The sequence below is a fragment of the Cannabis sativa genome, chromosome 9 (assembly GCF_029168945.1).
Source record: "Cannabis sativa cultivar Pink pepper isolate KNU-18-1 chromosome 9, ASM2916894v1, whole genome shotgun sequence".
Lineage (NCBI taxonomy): Eukaryota > Viridiplantae > Streptophyta > Magnoliopsida > Rosales > Cannabaceae > Cannabis > Cannabis sativa.
Genome location: NC_083609.1, coordinates 6,223,303 through 6,235,574, shown reverse-complemented (window position 1 = coordinate 6,235,574; position 12,272 = coordinate 6,223,303).

Below are 12,272 nucleotides of genomic sequence, written 5' to 3'. Positions count from 1 at the left end.
GTTCGGAAAGAAAGGAAAGTTGAGTCCCAGATTTATTGGTCCATTTGAGATTCTTGAGAAAGTAGGTCAGGTAGCTTATCGGTTGGCTCTACCTCCTGCTTTATCTGGGGTTCATAACGTGTTTCATGTCTCGATGCTTCGGAAATATGTATCTGATACAACTCATATCTTAAGTTATGAAGACATTGAGCTTCAAACCGACCTGTCATATGAAGAACAACCAGTACAGATCTTAGACAGGAAAGAAAAGGTGCTGCGGAACAAGACTATTCCGCTAGTTAAAGTGCTGTGGCGGAACAACAAAGTTGAAGAAGCGACTTGGGAGTTAGAGTCGCAGATGCGGGAGTTGTATCCCGAGCTTTTCAGGTAAATTTCGAGGACGAAATTCCTATAAGTGGGGGATAGTTGTAATATCCCAGAAAATAAATAATATTTAAATAGACATATTTTAATAAATATGTAATTACTTGGGAAATGAAGTAGGATTATGATCTTACTTAGGTAAATTGTTGAGAAATTATTTAATGAAATATGTTATTTTTGGGCCCGGTAATTGTGGAAATTTAGCGATGTAATTAGTAATGTCACGGCGTTAATGGAAGAATTATTTTGAGAATAATCCGGATTAGGTTAGAATTTTATTAGAATGTCGGGTTGAGGGCTTAGTGAAATTACCAAAATGCCCTTAGGTTATTTTAGAGATTTTTTTTAGCTTTGTGGGAAATTTAATTATTCTTTAAATAATTATACTTTTATTCCTTTTTATTTTTTATTTAGGGGCTGAGACTTTTTTTTAAAAAAAAATAAATAAATAGAAATAGAAAAGAAAGAAAAAGAAGAGAAAATCTTATTATTTAAGTTACTTGGAGGCTAAGTAACTTCATCATCTTCAACTCCTCTCATTCCCTCTCTCGAGCAAGCTTGAGCCAGCCATTAGGAGACTTCTTTTCCTCAGCAAATCCACCATTGCAGAGTTGAATTCAACCCCCAAGCCAACCTAGAACCTTGAGGTAAGTTCCTCCTTATGTTCTTGGTGATTTCCTAGGTTTTAAGCTAGGTTTTTATTAGTTCTTTATGGGTGTTCATGGTGTAGGCTTAGATGAGTTCTAAGCATGATTTCTTAGTTGAATTAGGTTTGTTTGTGCATGTTTTATTTGATTTCATGGCTGTTGAGATTGTGTTGTGTTTGAAGAAGCTAAAGAAATTGATTTTCTTTCACTTGAGTATATGAATTTGAGTTAGAGATTGAACTATTGTAATTTGAAGATTGGGGTATGTTATATTTTTGTTATTATACTGTTTTGGAAGGTTTGAGCAGGTTTGGTGGAGGTTTGATTGGTTTTTGGGGTGAAAAACCAGAAATCACCATGGCTCCCAGGAAAAAAAAGGCAGGCCGTTTTTCTGGGTGCCTGAAAAACGGCCGACCGTTTTTCCCAGGAAAGGGGGATTTTGGGTTTTTCTCCTCAAGTCCGATCTGATTCGGGGTGTCTTTCGGAGTGGAATTCAGGGTATTTTAGAGACGGTTAAGCTAGTTTGATCCGGGGGAAAGTAGGGTGTGTTCGATTGTGAGAATTAGAGTTGATTATCAGAAATTTGATTAAGGTTTTTATTGAGTTTTGGTTGTCGTGACATAGGACCAGGATCGCCTAGCTTGTTTTCCACTCGAGTTGGCCAGTACGCTTGAGTTCAGAACTAAGGTAAGAAAAGTGGTAAGCACCGTATGTGGTTAAATATTAATGGTTGAAAGGTTATGGCCTTGATTATTATCAAGACTTTGATTAAATATTTGTTGAGCCTAGGTTATGACCTAGGGTTGGAAACGGTTATTACCGTTACGAGTAATTACTCTTGAAACCGCGGTTAGGTTTCTTACTTATCGTTTGCTTTATCGGGCAATGATAGTGACATATTCAGCTCGTGGTTAACGAGTGGTAAAGGGGTACTTTATAAAGTACCAAGATTGTGTAATGTGAATGTGTAATGTGTAAAGGAATACTTTATGATATCGTATAATGAGTAAACATATTGGTATGAGATTAAATTGATAATCATTTTGAGTTAACGTTTTGGTTACTTTTCTTGCTGAGTCTCTGTGACTCACAGGTGCTTTATGGTGCAGGTAAGGGGAAAGCAAAGGTTGAGCAGCCATGAGTTCGGGGTCGTAGTAGCAATGTACATATCACCCGCAGTGTTTCGGCCCAGTGAACAGGATGTTTCATTTTGATAGTATTTTGGGATTACAAAGTTTATAATGTAAAAGTACTAATAAACTAGTTTGTAATATTTTGAAAACAGGGGGTCCCCATAGTTCTCGTTACTTATCTTCTGCTATAAAGAAGTTTATACATGCTTGATTTTAATTACAAAAAAATTTAATTACCCACACTTTTGGTATAATATAGTATCTATATAAGTATTTTATTAAATTGCACACACGTGGCATCCCTGTTGGACAGGGGGTTACAGAGACAATAGCCATTATATGGAAAATAACTAAAGTTCATCTAATTGAAAGTGAGGAACTTATAAGGAAAGGGATGGATATATTGATAACATGATTGCATTCAAATATGGAATAAAATGCTTAAGTGAATTATAAATTTATTTTTTAAAAAGTAGTTTAGAAAATAAGAGTTAATGATCCCTCACTAAGGAATTATAAATACTGAGTCTCTAGTAGTAAATCAAATACAAGTTGGGGTATAGGAGGTATAATAGTGATGGACAGAGTAAGGTCTGTTCGACATGGTTTGCCAATTATATATATAGTATCCTTACCCTGATAACTTGGATGATAAATACATTATGAGATTGGTATGGTTGACTTATTGTTAATAGTCAACAGATAATAAATAGTTAGGCTACGATAAGCCATGGTAGGGTTGAACTTATTTTTAAAGGGATTATTAGTGTGCTTTCTATGTTTTAATACATATATGGTATAGTCTTAAGTAAATAATCAGTATTGGAATGTATGTTTAAGAGATTTAAAAGTTTTAGAAGTACAATTAAGAAGTTGAGATATTTTTTGGTGAATTAAAGAAGGCTACAATATAGAGGGCATGAATATGGCTGGAATAATCAATGCTATGATAAGTATGAAGTTATGTGATACCTCAAATGGCTAGTATATTAGAAGAAGCAATCATTAAACATAACTATCAGAATCTATCGGCATTACAGATTCAAACTTCACCACTATAGCAAGATAATACCAAAGTAGACAAAAGTTAGTATAGAAAACTAGCTAATCTCATAATCAAGTCAACTTGATTGAAGGGGGTAATGGAGGACCAAGCACCATAAGAGAAATTAGCAAAGAAAATACAATAGAGTGATACAAAAATCAGACAACAAAAGGAACCAAAGACTATTATCTTGGAAAATGGGAAGTCATGACAAGTGCAACGAATGCATGGATAAAGGAAATTAAGAAGTGAACGTTAGACAAAAAGGTAGTCGGATAGATAGTTAAATATTTATACATAGAAGACCTTTTAAAGAGATTCCATGTTTATTTCTAAGTGCTAGTTAAATATTTATACATAGAAGACCTTTTAAAGAGATTCCATGTTTATTTCTAAGTGCCATGAAAAAAGTATCTATCGATGAGTAACAACTATGAAACTGCAAGAATGACACCGTAGCTTTATAGTGGAATAAAAAGGAGAGAGAGAGTAAGATTTTAGTCTGTAATAACATTCAATGAGAGAATGGGAATAATTAAAGAGAAGTTTGCATAAGATCTTTTACCCTACTCTTTGTGTTTGTTATCTTTGTATTATATAATGTGTTCTCAAGTGACATGTAAGGATGTTCATGAGATAATGAATAGTTTTACTCTTGATGGCATGTAAGGATGTTCATTAGAGAATAAATAGTTTAACTCTTAATGACATGTAAGGATGTTCATAAGAGAAGAAATTTCTATAAAATTACGAGCATGTTATTGCAAAATTTATGTATTTAAAGCATGTATATGTACGTTATTGTAATGGAGTACATTTTGGTATTTAAGTAATGTATAGAGAAATAATAATACTTAATTAAGTTGTGTATATTTTATGTGTTATGGATTGACCGATAAGACATAGGTTAAATGCATGTTTATTGGGTCCATATATATGGTTAATAATGAGGTAATGCAGTAAGTGGTGAAAGACATGAAGACTCAACACCCCGAGTGTTGGTAAGTTAAATTTCGAGGACGAAATTTCTTTTAAGGAGGGTAGAATGTAATATCAAGAATTAAATAGTATTTTTTTTTTCTCTCCTTGGGATATTAATTGTGTGAGGATAATTATCTTATATATTTGTGTTGTTAGTGAGTTGAAATTATTACTTAGATTATTGTACCAATTTTCTAGAGAGAGTTAAAGTTATATTAACTACGAAAGTAAAATACTATGGTATTTTTACAAGGTAGGTAATCATTTAATTAAAGCCCAATATGAAAGTTTATTAGGGTTTTATAAATTATTTAGTGGATTTTAATTAATGGTATAAGTGATATCAAATAACATTATTATAGAATTAATGTTAAAAATTCGTAGGTTTGGATAAATTCGCAGGATTAAAAACTGTTTTACTAAAATGATCATATCTGGAGTTCTAGAGCTCGGATTGAGGTGATTTCAGTGGCGTTAGAAAGATAATTCAGAGATCTATCAATTATGTAGAAATAGATTTATCGTAATTTTAACTTTATTGGGGTCAAAATTAAGCTACAAAGTGACGACCTGTTAAGTTTAGTATAGAAACCCTAAGTTTTAAAATTCAAATTTAAAACTTATATCTAACAAATAAGATTTTTATTTAATTATTCTATTTAGAGTTAAATTAGCATCAGATTATATGGGGTTATTTTATTATTTTCTTTTATAGGTTTAATTAGATTATAAAACCTAAATCTATCACATGATACGTAATATGCAGAGCCTCTAACCCTGAGAAAAATAAAACTCAATCTCAATCTCTTTCTTTCAGCCTGAACACAATTCTAGCCTGAACACAATTCTTAGAGAAGACACTCATAAAATCCTATACCCTACAAGTTATTCATCTCGCTATCTATCAAATATTTATAATTTTCCTTCTTGTTTCGTTCTCTTCGCCAAACAACACTCATGATTTTCATCAACATAAGATTGAGATAAATCATCACCATTCTAATAATTTGAGATTTCAAGATCTAGCACTGATTAAGAAGAGTCATCAAGAGGTAAGAGAGTTCTTCCACTTATTGTTGTGAACTTTTAGGTTAAACTATGAAATCTCGTTTTTCTTTTATTTTTTTTCTGAAAATTATTGTCTTAGTAAAATAGTCATATCTCTCAATATTGATCTGTTTCCAGCGATTTTTGTATCGTTAGAAAGCTTATTCGATGATCTAAAATTCTTATGAAGAAATTATTCACCGTTTCGGTGATATTCTATGTCGAAAATTATCATCTTTCTGATATTGTTGTAAATAATTTTTTTTCATATTCCGAGAAAAAGTACTTTCACTTAAAATACCATAACTCTCTCAATTCTCATCCATTTTTAATGATCTATATATGGTTTCAAAGCTTATTCGATTTCCCATAAGTTTCATGAAGGAACATTTTGTTAATTCGGAGTTATACTATGTCGAAAAGTTATTTTCCTTCTGTATTATTTGCTTCGTTTCTTGAATCTTGTTCTTCCAAAACTGTTTTGGTAAAATTGCAATATCTCTTTCAATATAATTCCAATTTCAAAGATTTTGGTATCATTGGAAAGGGAATTTAATTTCCTAAAACTTTCATGAGGATGTTATCTTCTAGTTCTGAACCTTTCAATACAAAAAGTTTGTATTTTTGCTAAGTCGTATAATTCGTTACTCTATATTCCTTCTCAGAAATAGTTTCAGTAAAACAATCATAACTCCCTCAGTTTTAATTCATTTTTAATGATCTTTATATCATTGGAAAGATAATGGAATTTTCTATAATTTTTATGAAGACAACTTTTACTGAATTAGTGTAGTTGTTGGTCAAAAATAGTGATCTTTCTGCTGTACTGTAAGAGTACGAATTTTATTATTAGGGCCTTGACCCATGTCTTATTATAGGTAGTAGTGACGAGATAACAAGTCTTAAGCAGCGGGATTTGAGGTAAGGAAATTAGATAGTTTTGTATGTGTTTATCTGCATAAATTTAAATTCTTTATGTATTGAAATATGATTTATGATTTGTTATTATGAATATGTATATGGTACTGAGAATGTGTGGTATGGACACAATATGAGTTTGTGAATTGATACATAGATTATGGTTGTATGACTTGTATATGTTGTATGTTGTATTTGTATGTTTCAGGTTGTATGGTGTATGATGTATTTGTATGTTGCATGTTGTATGTTGTATGTTGTATGCTAACGTCTCAGGTAAAGTGGGGGACCATGGTGGGGTATGATACGGGATAAGGCCGTTGAATGTAGAGATACCCTATCCTGCATTTTGTCTGATTCGTGTATGACATTGTTATGGTGGGGTATGATACAGTGATGTACTGTTGAATATAGAGTGTTAGGCTATTTTTAGCCTAAGTTTTGGGTCACATTTTATAGTTATTTTTCTTCTTTATTATTGTTTTTGGAATAGAATTACGCTTGTTTTCTTTGGTTTCAGGTTTCTACACTTGGGATGTATAAATTGGATAAATTTCGGAAAACAGTGATCTATAAAATAGAGAAAATTTTGAAAGAGAATAAAGCTGAAAGTTTAAGCCTAAATTCGACTATGTTCTGGTCATATTTTGGAAGAAGTCAAAACATAAAAGTTTTAGATCTCTTTCTTATCTTTCCAACGCATCTTGAATCAGCCCATTTGGAGTTTGTATGAGAAAGTTATGCCCATTTTACTAAAAGATGTCGAAGCTGAAAATTCCATCTCGCCGCGGCGAGAATTCCATGGCCGCGGCTAGAAAGTCTGGGCAGAAACGTAGTTTTTTGATGCACTTTTGGCCGCGGCGAGACCACTTTTGGCCGCGGCGAGCGTCCGTACGGTCATGGGTATTTTTGTCCGACGAACCCTAAAAATTAGATATAAATAGAAAACTGCGATTGGAAGTCAAGGAGAGCGATTTGGAACCCTAAAACACAGCAGAAAGAGGCAAGAAGAGCAGAGAAAATCAAAGTGAAGATCCAGAATTCATCCACCAACAGTTCTTTTCTTTATTCCTCTTTAATTTATTTATGTTGAATATTGCTATAGGAATGGTTATGGATTTATTTCTGAACTAAATTTCCCATTTAGGGAGGATGATGATTGTTGTTTAATGTTTTGCCTAGTTAATGTTTAATTACCATTCCTTAATTCTTGTGTGTGAAATTAAAGTGACAAGTTTAAATTGTCCAGATTATGAAATATCGCAACAAGTTTTTGGCGCCGTTGCCGGGGAGTGATAGTTAATATTATTAAAAATTAAATTTTTTTCTAATTTGGTTTTTCTTTTTAGTTTTAGTATTAATTTTGTTGTTTCAAATTTTTATCTTTTTAGTACTAATTTAGTTTTATTTTATTTTACTAATGTTTTATTGATGAGCTTGACTTGCAAGGTAAATCCAGATGCTATATCTTGAGGATTTTGCCCAACAACATAATGAGCCATTCTATTCTGCTTGGAGGAGATTTAAAGAGTATGGAGAGAGATGTTATCCCACTTTCTCAAGTGGATGTTTTACGTGGCTCTTTTATAATGGACTTAATAATGAAACAAGAAGCTGGGTTGATTATGGAGCAGAGACAACCGGAGCACCTCTATTAATGAGAGGCTATGATGTAATAAATCTATTGAATAACATGGCAGATTTTGATTACGACTGGCATTGGGATCCATCACTTCAGGGTTGGAGTCACCAATACCCACCTTATTGCCCAAATTCATCCCAACAAACTGAAAAAGAGGAGCAACTACTAGCACTTTTACAATCACTTCCAGGAGAGATTAATCGCTTAACAGACATGGTGAGGTCCTTATGTGATAATTTAGTGGCTCATGATTCAGAATGTAATAACTCCAATACTGAAAGTTATGAGAGTTATTGCTACAATGAAGAAGGGTCATTAGTTGAGTACAAGGAAGATAATGAGCCTACAATTGAAGATCAAGATCCTTGTGAAGAGAAACTCATTGAATATGAAATCACAAGTGAGGGTATGAATAGCCACGTGGAGAGTGAGCAACAAGAAGAAGGTTTGTTAGATGAAAGTGTAGATACTGTGACATTGGGGGATGAGGAAGAACATGGCATCACTGATTCGACTTCATCAATGATATTGACTAATAAACCACCAATAAATCTATATATTTCATCAACACCATATTACATCCTCTGCGAGCTACGAAAGGCTTCTCCCCAAGCTCATCATCCAAAGTCTTGTGTTGTTGGTACTGACTTTGATTCAAACTCATCACTTGCCAAGCTTGAAGGCAAGTACAACAACAATTTTCAAGTTGTCTTGCATGAAGCTTATTATGGGCGTCAACCGCTTATTGATGTGGCACCCAGGTAAGTTTCCTTTCCTTTTTCTTTAATGTCACATTGGGGACAATGTGTCACTTTAGTTTGGGGGGAGCAGTGACTTAATTTTTATTTTGAGTTTTTTTTTTAAATTTTATGTCTTTTAATTTTTAGTTTTTAGTTTTTATTGTTTTGAGTCAATTTTCTTAATGTGAGCCAATTTAAAAGTAGGTAGATAGCATGATTTGAAAAGTTCACTTATTTTCGAAAAATCCGTGTGCTTGGTGATATTACATTCTTGACTAATTTCAATTTTGAGCATGGAATCATATTAGGTAATTTGCTAGTAATTGAATTGTTTTATGCATGTTGATTGTGGAATGTGGAAAGTTGTTTGGAAAATTCTAGAACTTGCTTGCTTGCTATTTGAGGCGAAATAATAAATTATGCATGATTAGGGAAGTGATTTAGGCAATTTTTTGCATCGATTGTACCTTTCAAGCCATCCTTGTAATTTTTATCATAGTTACCTTTTTTTGAGCCTTAACCTATTCTTTGTTTTACACATATTGAGCATAAGAAGATAAACCCATGAATATCCACAATTTGACCCTAATCATACCATAAGTAGATCTTTAGTTTGGGGGAATTTGGATGGGAAGTTTGTTGTATGTGTGTGGAAAAAGTGTGAAAATTGAGAGAATATAAAAAAAAAAAAAAATTGATTGACGACAACAACTTGAAAAAAAGGAGAAAAGAAAGAAAAATCTGACAACTAGTGTCAAATCTAGAAAAAAAAAAAAAAAGATAAATATAAAGTTGTTGCACCCTTGTTGAAGAATATATCTCTCATGTAATTAGAAAAAAGGGTATTGGGATTGTGTGAAAAATATTGTGGGTGACATAATTTGAGAAGCTTATGGTATAGGAAAGCCTAAATGACCATTTCAACTACCTTACTTAAGCCTAACAATACAAGCCTAGAAAGACCTTCTGATTCTTGGTTGTGCATTAATCTATATTGGTGGAGAATAGTAAGTATTACAAGCATATGAAATTTTGGGTTAGTGGATTGTTGATTTTAATTGGCATGCATAAAGTGGTTTAATTGTTAGTTAATTGCATTCTATGGTTTCATGAGCTAAATGAAAATAAATTGAAATCTGTCAAGGGTGTAATTGAACTAAAATTCTGGATTATATGCATAAGTGAATTTTTTCATAATCATATTATTGAACCTACTTGAAAATTACTCGTGTTTTGGAGATTGACTTGTTTAATGTTTATTTAGTGTTTTACTCGAGGACGAGTAAAAGCTTAGTTTGGGGAATTTGTTAGGTTATTTTTAGTATTAATTTTAGATTAAGTTTAGTGTATTTTTAATTAATTTTTAATCGTGTTTGGAGCATTTTTACGCTTGTTATCTTTTATTTTTGCAGATTTAAAATAGAAGAAGATTAGAAAAATATCAGAGAAAAAGATGGGAATAAGATAAACATATCATGATATTTAAAATAGAGAAAATTGTGGAAGCCGAAACTTCAAGCCTGAATTCGACGGTGTTCTGATTGGATTTTGGAAAATATCAAAACATAAAAGTTCTAGATCTCTCTTTTATCTTTCCGGAACATCTTGAATCGTCAGATTCCGAGCAATATTGAGAGAGATATGGCCAAAATACTATCAGTCAACGCAGCAGAAAAAAATATCTCGTTTGAGGTTTCCCAAAAATTTAAATCCGAATGGGAATTTAAATATTGCGTTTTTTTCCATATTTTTAGGCCTTCAATGCCTATATAAAGGGAAGAATGGAGTTGATTTCATCAAGCAATTTTAGAGAGAAAAACAGAGAGAATACAGATGCAAAGTGGAGAGATCAACTGCAATATTGGAGGCATTCTTAGAGGGTTTTCAACATTCTTCTCTTCTCTATTTTCATGTCTTTTCTTAAAGTTAATATGTGTGATTGTGCTCTCATAAACATGTGTAGCTAAACACTTTAATTAGGGTTAGATGGATATTGTTTAACATTATTTATGGTTTTAATATGATTAATTTTCCTCATAATTTCTATGTATTTTATTTTATTTGTGCTTAATTACTTTTAATTGCCTGATCACCAATTAACTGTCTATGATTTTGATGCGAGATCTGAGAAGTGAGTGTCAAATATGCTATAGTAGAATAGAACTGAATTTCGATATAGGACGAGAGTACCTATATGGTTTAGATAGCTTATAGGGTTTCTGTGTTTAATGCCTGTTGCATGTTAAATTTATCACGAGAGTAGAAAGTTTGCATGTAATTGAGGTTTATATATCTGAGAAGACTATAAATTACCTTAGTAAACCTGCTATTGCATTGGAATTAATATTAGGGAAATAATCATATTAGACCATATTCAATAGAAACAATTGAAATCGACACCCTAGTTTTTATTAACTTTAAATTTTCTTGTATAATTGTTTCTTACTAGTTTCTTATTCTTAATTCTTTCTTTATTTTTTATTTAACCAAATAGAAGTAAAAGTTTAATTTTAACGTACTTAACTACACTCCCTGTGGGATCGACCTCACTCCTAGTGAGTCTACTACTTTAAACGATACGTACACTTGCGTGTGCAAAAATATCGCAACAAGTTTTTAAAAACTTGGTGCTATAATTTTAAACACTACGCAAGTATACGCAATCAAGTAGTAAATCTCACACAGGTGAGGTCGATCCCACAGGGAATTGGATTAAGTACCACTAAATTATACTTATGATTCTATTCGGTAAATCAAAAGCAATTATGATTTAAAAACAGTAAAATTTGAAAGAAATTCAGAAAACTTAATAACACAATTTAAAGTTGAGCAAGATGAGACAATAGGGAGGAGAATCCTGTTGTTGTTTACCCAAATCGTTAATGATTAATTACTATCCTATTCTTGCAGTGAATGACAGATTATGAAATAACCTAGCTCCTTTCAGATCTTCTAGATTCTAAATCACATGTTATCTAATTAATTCCTTAATTAAACTAACATGAAATCAGCATTAAGCAATAATCTACTCGTCACATAAGTCATGCAAATACTTTCGTTTCACATAGAACATTGATTATCTTAATTTTAGCATTCTCAATTCTCACTTTTCAGATTTTGAATTGAGATCATAAAGCATGCACAAGGTGATCAATCTTAAACATGAAATTAAGAACAAATTAAGATAATTTCACACACAAGAATTAAGGAATGGTAATTAAACATTAACTAGGCAAAACATTAAACAACAATCATCATCCTCCCTAAATGGGAAATTTAGTTCAGAAATAAATCCATAACCATTCCTATAGCAATATTCAACATAAATAAATTAAAGAGGAATAAAGAAAAGAACTGTTGGTGGATGAATTCTGGATCTTCACTTTGATTTTCTCTGCTCTTCTTGCCTCTTTCTGCTGTGTTTTAGGGTTCCAAATCGCTCTCCTTGACTTCCAATCGCAGTTTTCTATTTATATCTAATTTTTAGGGTTCGTCGGACAAAAATACCCCTGACCGTACGGACGCTCGCCGCGGCCAAAAGTGGTCTCGCCGCGGCCAAAAGTGCATCAAAAAACTACGTTTCTGCCCAGACTTTCTAGCCGCGGCCATGGAATTCTCGCCGCGGCGAGATGGAATTTTCAGCTTCGACATCTTTTAGTAAAATGGGCATAACTTTCTCATACGAACTCCAAATGGGCTGATTCAAGATGCGTTGGAAAGATAAGAAAGAGATCTAAAACTTTTATGTTTTGACTT